Source organism: Oratosquilla oratoria, chromosome 19 (genome assembly GCF_046742065.1).
Source record: "Oratosquilla oratoria isolate Oo_2021 chromosome 19, ASM4674206v1, whole genome shotgun sequence".
Lineage (NCBI taxonomy): Eukaryota > Metazoa > Arthropoda > Malacostraca > Stomatopoda > Squillidae > Oratosquilla > Oratosquilla oratoria.
This window is the reverse complement of record NC_134795.1, coordinates 12,292,337-12,301,102: the sequence shown is the minus strand read 5'-3', so window position 1 is coordinate 12,301,102 and position 8,766 is coordinate 12,292,337. Positions and strand designations below refer to the sequence as shown.

General features: G+C 45.7%; 1 non-coding gene across 1 annotated transcript; it reads right to left on the bottom strand.

Annotated features, from left to right (window-relative positions):
* Positions 1-2,220: 2,220 nt before the first annotated feature.
* On the bottom strand, positions 2,221-2,293 carry TRNAK-CUU (transfer RNA lysine (anticodon CUU)). Its single transcript has one exon. It is a non-coding gene; the product is annotated as a tRNA-Lys (tRNA).
* Between the last annotated feature and the right edge of the window lie 6,473 nt (positions 2,294-8,766).

Genomic DNA, 8,766 nt, shown 5'->3' with positions numbered 1-8,766 from the left:
ACATCCTTCCTTTTGCCTGAAAGATTTCAGGTAACATCGTTAATTTTACGGTGAAGAAACCTGCCTCCTTTGTACAAAAAAAAAGTATATCCGTGGTTCACATTTTGTTCATCATTTCCTTCGAATTCCTCTTCTTCATTTTGTTAAGCAGTTATGTGATGGTTTTGCATGTTCAGAGAATCAGCAGTGTGTCTGGACTGTGTTCTCATGTCTTTCATTATTTCTCTTTGTTTTTCATTATTCTCCATATCTCATCGAGACCCGGATCCATATCTCATCGAGACCCGGGATATGAGGTCCGTCGACAAACTTTTTTATCTGATCAATTTTACAGCCAAGAGTGAATCTGTTGGAAACTGCAAAAACGCCACGTTTCTTTCGTTGCAAATCCCACCCAGGTATTAATTAATAACGGGATATACATCTATACGAGTGTGGCAGTACCACTTTATTGAATGTATTGTACACCAGAGGGGGGAGGGACAGAGTGGAAAGGTAGAGGGTAAAAGAGGAGAGATTAGAAAGGGAGAAGGGGGAAGGGGGGAGGGACAGGGGAGAAGGGGAAGAGGGGAGAGGAGAGAGGAGAGAGGGAGAGGGGAGAGGAGAGAGAGGTGAAATTGAGAGGGGAGAGGGAAGAGGGAAGAAAGAAGAAAGGAGTGAGAGGAGAGGAGAGGAGAGAAAAGAGAGCAGAGGAGAGGAGAGAGAGGAGAGGAGAGAGAGAAGAGGAAAGAGAAAAGGAGAGAGAGGAAAGGGGAGAGAGGAGGTGGTAGAGAGGAGGAGAGAGGAGAGAAGAGAGAGGGATAAGGGATGAGAGGAGAAGGGAGAAGGAAGATGGGAGAAAGAAGGGAGGCCAGGAGCTTGGACCTGTGAGAAGTGGGGAGTATTGTACAAATTAAAAAGCATCTGGACACCATGGACCCAGATCGCATACAAAAACAAATAAGAAAATAAACGAGTAGATAAATAAATAAATAAATTATATTAACTAGAAATTATAAATGCAGTTATCCGATGGAAGTCATTGGGCAGGCGCTTGCCTCCTCCTGAGGACACCATGGACCCAGATCGCATACAAAAACAAATAAGAAAATAAACGAGTAGATAAATAAATAAATAAATTATATTAACTAGAAATTATAAATGCAGTTATCCGATGGAAGCCTTCGTCAGGCGTTTGCCTCCTCCTGAGGATCCCTAAGGTATCGATAGTTTTCCATGCTGACTGAAAATTAATCTTCTGTTTGAAGAATCCAGGACTCAGGCTGGGGCGGGAGCGAGCTCCCTTTACAACCTCGAACTTGAAGGGAATGCTTGGGAGAAAAGTTGTTAAGTTGCAGCTCAAGATGGTTAAAAATAGATGAGGGTGGGCGGGCGGGCGGATCGGGAAGGGTTAATAAGATGGAGAGGAGAGAAGGAACGAGAAGAATCGAGATGATGCGGGAAGGAAATAATGAGAAAAGAAATCGTGGGAATGGAAATGAATATGAGATAATGGGAGGAGGTACCTGGGAGAGGGTGAAGGGGAGAGAGGAGGAGGAGAGAGGAGGAGGAGAGGGAAGAGGGAGAGAGGAGGGGGAGAGGGGAGATGGAGAGAGTAGGGAGAGAGAGGAGGGGAGGGGGAGAGGGAAGAGGGAGAGAGGAGGGGGAGAGGGTGAAGGGGAGAGAGGAGGAGGAGAGAAGAGGAGGAGAGGGGAGAGGGAGAGAGGAGGAGGAGAGGGGAGAGGGAGAAAATAGGGAGAGAGAGGAGGGGAGGGGGAGAGGGAAGAGGGAGAGAGGAGTGGGAGAGGGGAGAGGGAGAGAGTAGGGAGAGAGAGGAGGGGAGGGGGAGAGGGGGAGAGGGAAGAGGGAGAGAGGAGGGGGAGAGGTGAGAGGGAGAGAGTAGGAAGAGAGAGGAGGGGAGAGAGAGGAGGGGAGAGAGAGGAGGGGAGAGAGAGGAGGGGAGAGAGGAAGTGGAGAGAAAAGGTGTGGGGAGGTGTGTGTGTATTCATGTGCTGTGTGTGTGTGTATTCATGTACTGTGTTTGTACATTCATGTGCTGTGTGTGCGTATTCATGTTCGGTATGTGTGTGTATTTATGTGCTGTATGTGTGTGTGTGTGTGTGTGTGGATGGGGATTCGTGCATGCTTTCGCGCGCGCGTGCGTGCGTGCGTGTGTTTGTGATTATCTATTTATGCTACCCGGGAAAGAGAGAACTTCGCCTGATTTAAACAAACTTTAAACGCCCAACGTGGGGCTCGAACCCACGACCCTGAGATTAAGAGTCTCATGCTCTACCGACTGAGCTAGCCGGGCTTGTTTTCGATGTAACCCAAACTTTACTATGTAGCAGAGCTTATGTACTGCATGTGTGTGTGTGTGTGTGTGTGTGTGTGTGTGTGTGTGTGTGTGTGTGTGTGTGTGTGTGTGTGTGTGTGTGTGTGTGTGTGTGTGTGTGTGTGTGTGTGTGTGTGTGTGTGTGTGTGTGTGTGTGTGTGTGTGTGTGTGTGTGTGTGTGTGTGTGTGTGTGTGCGTGCGCGCGTGTGTTCTTGCGTGTATATGGGAAGGTTGAAACGAGTAATGGAGGAATGGTGCCACAATGGATGGAAGAGTGCCGCTTGGCAGGGAAGGGACCAATCGAGGCTGTGAAATAAGGGTGCCACGGAATCGTAGCTGGGAATTAAGGATGCCAGGGATTCGAACGAAACATCTGGATGGCAGACACGGAAGTGTGTTTTTGTAGATTACGAGAGCTTCAATCCTGGACTGCGGTTTGGAAAATTGTAATATGGAAAAAGATTAAACACGTTACGATGTCCTTATATCGAAAGGCTAAATCTCTTGCCCAGCAATGTAGTCTGAACTGGCTGATTTGGATTAACGATAGAACATTTTGGTGCAACTAAGGAAGAAGAGCTTTCCTGGAAAGAGACCTTGATGGGCCAATACTTCTGTCAAGCCAATGGTCCTCTCCCTCTCCTTCTTCCCTCCCCCTCCCCCCCACACCCTACCTCCTTTTTCCCCTGTCTCTCCTCCCGTCTACCCCTCCCTGTCTCCCTTTCCTCTTCCTCCTCCTCCCTCTCTCCCTTTCCACTTCCCCCTCTTCCTATCTCTCCTTCCCCTTCCACCTCCTCCTTCCCCCCTGCCCCCTCTCCCATCAACCCATCACTTCTTCCTCTCCCATCTTCCCTCCTCCCCCAAAGTCCTCTTCTTCCCTCTCTCCCCTCCTCCCAGATTGCACAGAATAACTTGGCTTTACTAGATAACCATAAATTACGTGGCCGTATTGAGGAGGCTAAGACATTTTTCCTGAGTATTCTTTGGCTTCTACAGGAACAATATTTCGTACTTAAGTGATATCAGCATTCCATAAATCACAGGAAACCGGATTTTTTTCTTCTTTTCGAGCTTCCTCGGGAGGCTTGCGATCACCATCTGTCACTGATAAGAGGAGGTTTTCAATAAAAGTTTCAGAGAAAGTACAATAGATAACACATACCTATTTAGCATAATGCGTATGTACGGCACAATGAAACAACAAGATGGGTCGAGCGAAACGACACAGCAAAACTGATAATACTTTAGCCACATTTCACCCAACTTCTGGGGATGATATTTTCTAAAACCTCTGCCATGGGGAATGACATCTAAATCCCATGCCGGTCCCAAGCCCGGATAAAAGAGGAGGGTTATCATGACAGGCCTAACTAGCCGATGACGTAAAAAGACCTATTTGCTCGAGAAACTCAAGGGACTGCCTCGGAACCAGGACGAACCAATCGAATTCGATTGACAGGCTGAAAGCCTACCTGGGAGCAGACGTATGATATTTTCTAATGTTAATAGATATCTTATGCTCTCGATTGGTAGAATCATGTAGATTCTCTCTCTATCTCTCTATCTCTCTCTCCTTCTCTCTCTCTCTCTCTCTCTATCTATCTCTCTCTCTCTCTCTCTCTCTCTCTCTTAATGTTTTCTTGAAGAATTAATCATCGAACTAGTTTTAAAATAAAAATGTACCCATAATGTAAAGTTAGGTACAAAACACACATACGAGTAGTCATGTATTCTCACAAGTTGGAACAATGGTGCGACAACAGAAGCACGTAGTTCTGTTTCCACATATTCAGGTAAACTGAAATGAATTAGATTAAATTCTTATGAATTAATGAAAATTGAAGCGGAAACTGGCACACTCAGGGCATACATAAATGTTGTTCTTCCAGCCTATGACCTAGTTCTAGTTACTCGTTAATAGAGAGGACATTACCCTTTTTAATCGAATTAACATTATTCAATAGTTGATGAGACATTAACATCGAATCAACACACATTCCCTGGAGTTTAACAACAACGAGATATTAGATTTCATTCCATTTTTGTTGAAACGGCTTAAAGTAAATGCGCTTTCGAACGGTAATCTGTACACATGTATACCTTTATACCCTGTCCTTCCCAAAGGACATCCAACACTACGGAGATTAATAAATGGGGAAATGACCTTCCGTGCATGGCACTTGTTGGGGGGGGGGTCATCGAGAAGGGCCACAATCCCTTTAATCAAGAGGGTGATATAAGAACATAACTGCGGAGACTGCAAGAGACCATAATGCCTACATTAGGCAGTTCCATGTTTCTTACCAACTTTCGTCCATATCTATAAAGTTATCTTGTCTTCTCCTAAGACGATCAATAGTTTCAGCGCTTACTATATATTTACTAAGTTCACTCTGTTTCTTACTCACTCTGTTGGTAAACCAGTTCTTGACTATTTCGTTCTTAAGAGAGTGAGTATCCTGTCGGCAGTAACCAACGCTTCTCTCCTTTGTGTGATATCGTAACGAGGAGATGAAGTGGTAGAACTAGTAAAGAAGAGGTGGAGGATAGCAGGAAGGAAGGGTCGGTAATCATAGTCACTATCCCGTAAGGGTTTGGGACGGGAGGAGGCGGGAGTGATTGGGAGGTGGTACTCTGTCGATCAGGTTAGCACAGCAAGATCCAAAACACCGAGAACCAGCGAAGAATGAGAACAAACCTTTCACTTGTATAAACAAAATACACATATGACCTTCCTGCCGCTAGGAAATCGTATTATCTTGTTGTACTTAATTACTGTACAACGTCCACGTGTTTATTCGGTAGGAAAAAGGTGTCTGCTTACTTAGGCTGTGTTGAAGCAAAGACAAGCCAGAAGATCTAGATAAACGAGACGGAGAGAGCAATTAATCAGGGAAAGAAGCGGAGACACGCCACAGGAGGGGAGACGACGGTAGCGCAACGCATCGGGGAGAATACATTAGTGTGATGACAGGTTAAGCTTCGTATCGCCGCGCGGCGAGAGGGACTGAGGTAACGACAGCGTGGGCCTGTTTGAGGAAGAGAAATGAATGGCGGTGTGGACGCAAAGGATTAGGGGCTGCACAAGATGTTGACGAATTAAGACGATGACGAGGTTATCAGGGAGTGGAGCTGGGGGATTTCGAATCCCCCTAAACCATCTTGTTTTATTTGTAGATATAGTGGTTTTGTGAATATATGTAATCATTATACTATCTATATACAAAAGCAGCGTTTCCCAACCTGGGGTGTTAACAAGCTTTGGGTGTACTGAAATCAATTATAGGGGGTGCTAGGAAGTGATGCACACAAAAATCACATTGATATACGTATCATTGATTACCTAGTTGTGCATATTTGACTTTTTTCCATTCTATTTAATTTTTCTAGGGTGGTCTTATTTCTTCTTCAAAAAATATTGTCAATTTGTTTCAGTTTTAAGGAATCAAGAAAATAAATTATCAAGCAGTACGAGTACAATTCACTTTCTTTTAAATAACAAGATAGGGGTGCTGGACTGCTTAGAAATAAAAAAAGGGGTGCTATGGTCGGAAAAGGTTGGGAAACGCTGTACTTAAGGCTTCTTCCCCCTTATGGGAGGGGTAGCCAGCACTCACCCCCAACCCATCCCACTCCCATACGTAACCTACTTCTTTCGCTTCCATCATAGCTCTTCTTGGATAAAGGGTTTTAATTATCCCTGCCCCCCTCCACACCCACTGCACGGGTATTAAGCAGTGCAGCAAGACACAGCACCTCCACAGTACGGCCAGCCGGTTCATCTACACGTCATGAATTGTCATGAATAAACAAATTCCTGTTTTATTCTGATCTCATAATTACTAATGACGGATTTTTTCGGCTAAATATGAGCGAAAACATTTCTAATATGAATATGTTTTAACAAAGTGATGAACTCGTTCTTATGACTATGCATAATGTATACACTTTTTTCAATTTGTGGTTTTCTATGCTGAGGATAATAGTTCTTACATTATTAGAAAAAAAAAAGTCTTGAGATAGTAACGACCATTCTACTTTTTCTACAAAGGTGTTCGGAACAAATCACTTGCCCGAATCAATATCTATATGGATTTAGCTTTAATTTTATTTCATCGTCACTGTTATCCTGTCGGACAAAATCGTTTTACTGCCGAAAACAGTTTCGGGTTCTTGGTATTATGTGAAAAGATTGCCTCCACGGATCCGAATACGTGCCTGACTTTCCCTAAGTTATTGGTACGCTACGCCAGGGGTCGTTCATGGAAAGGAGAGGACATGGAAGGTCAGTACCATGGAGGGAACTCTGCAGAGAACACGTAGGTACTAGGGTATGATCTCCCTCCCTGAACAAGTCACTAATGGGATTTGGACCTGAATTTCCTTTCTGACACATCGAAAAAAAAAAAAGCGTTTTTTTTTTTTTTTTTTTTTTTTATCAAAACGATAAACGAAAATGCATTCTGCTGCTCCCAAAATTAACTTAATGATGTAAGTTTCTCTTTAATAGATTAAAAAGTCCTCTCATTATTTTTGTATTTCTCGGTTTCTGTATTGGTGATCCTCTTTTGTATGGAGTGAGTCCCCTAGGTAGTTATTTATCTACAATTCCGTAGACACTCGTATTTGTTTCGAAAATGGTAACAGACGGGCGTTCTACACACAAGATCCCAATGTCGAGACTGTTCCCTATCCCTTCCCCTTTCTCAATCGTACTTTTCTTTCTACATTTCATTCCTCATCGACACCCGAAAATTCCCTTCAGGTGAGAGGAAAACGTTTCAATCGGACTGTCTTTCTGACGGCCATTCAAAGAAATCACGTGACAATAACCATAACTTTCACAGTTCACTACGATATCAAAACCCCAACCTTTAGTAGGATTAGTCTCTACGGAGATATTTATTTCGCGGACTTGGGGTGAACCTATTCAGATATGAGGGTGTTCAAGTGTGTGTGTGGTGGGGAGGGGAGGGGGAGACTCGGAACGAGGCCCCTTTGGCTTCAAATCTGCCCTTGAATGAATCAAAAAAAGGCAAGAGATCCCCAACCTGTTTCTTCATGTATACCCCATGATTATGTAATGCTGTTCTTGAGGTTCCTGAAGAGACCTTGAGGCTCCTGAAGAGACCTTGAGGCTCCTGAAGAGACCTTGAGGCTCCTGAAGAGACCTTGAGGCTCCTGAAGAGACCTTGAGGCTCCTGAAGAGACCTTGAGGCTCCTGAAGAGACCTTGAGGCTCCTGAAGAGACCTTGAGGCTCTTGAAGAGACCTTGAGGCTCCTGAAGAGACCTTGAGGCTCCTGAAGAGACCTTGAGGCTCCTGAAGAGACCTTGAGGCTCCTGAAGAGACCTTGAGGCTCCTGAAGAGACCTTGAGGCTCCTGAAGAGACCTTGAGGCTCTTGAAGAGACCTTGAGGCTCCTGAAGAGACCTTGAGGCTCCTGAAGAGACCTTGAGGCTCCTGAAGAGACCTTGAGGCTCCTGAAGAGACCTTGAGGCTCCTGAAGAGACCTTGAGGCTCCTGAAGAGACCTTGAGGCTCCCGAAGAGACCTTGAGGCTCCCGAAGAGACCTTGAGGCTCCTGAAGAGACCTTGAGGCTCCTGAAGAGACCTTGAGGCTCCTGAAGAGACCTTGAGGCTCCTGGAGAGACCACTTCACCACTGATTTAAATCACTAAACATCCATGAACACCCACTGGCTTTTTGGATTGTGGTCCCACTTGTAGTCCTCTCTGGCACAGTCGGTCTCCATCAACCACAAGTTGAGAGTTAGCCAGAACAAAATCCATCAAGAGCGTCGACAGGCCGAAGGAGTGAAGCATAATGTGGTCTTAATTTGTGATTAATAACTGCCATCACTTGTAATACCTCCATGAGGGTGAATAATTGGCTCAAGACGTGTCTCCCAGTGTTGCGTATGTATCGCCCATTTGTTATCGTTAGGGCACCAGGTAGGATGGCACAAATCCATTGGACGCCACCCGCCCCCTCGTCCTCCATCTCGTCTGGCATCCTTCATCAACGACCACTCCACTCTTCATGCCTCACCCTATCTTTCACCCTTGCTTCAACCTCAACCACGACCACCCTGCAACCGCTACACCATCTCAACCTTCACCCTTCCCCCACTACACACTTCACCCTCTACGCTACACCACCCTTCACCCTCTACCCCACCTCCTCCTCCACCACCACCTCACCCTCCACCCTACCTCACCCTCCACCCTACCTCATCCTCCATCCCAGCCCACCCTCCACCCCAAACTCACCCATCACCCTCACCACACTTTCCACCTCACACCACTTTTCACCCTAACCTCACCCTCCACCATCACCAACTCACCCTTAAACCCACTCACCCTCCACCGCCACTTCACCCTTCACCCCAAACTCACCCATCATCCTCACTCCACTTTCCACCTCACCCCACTTTTCACACTAACTGCACCCCA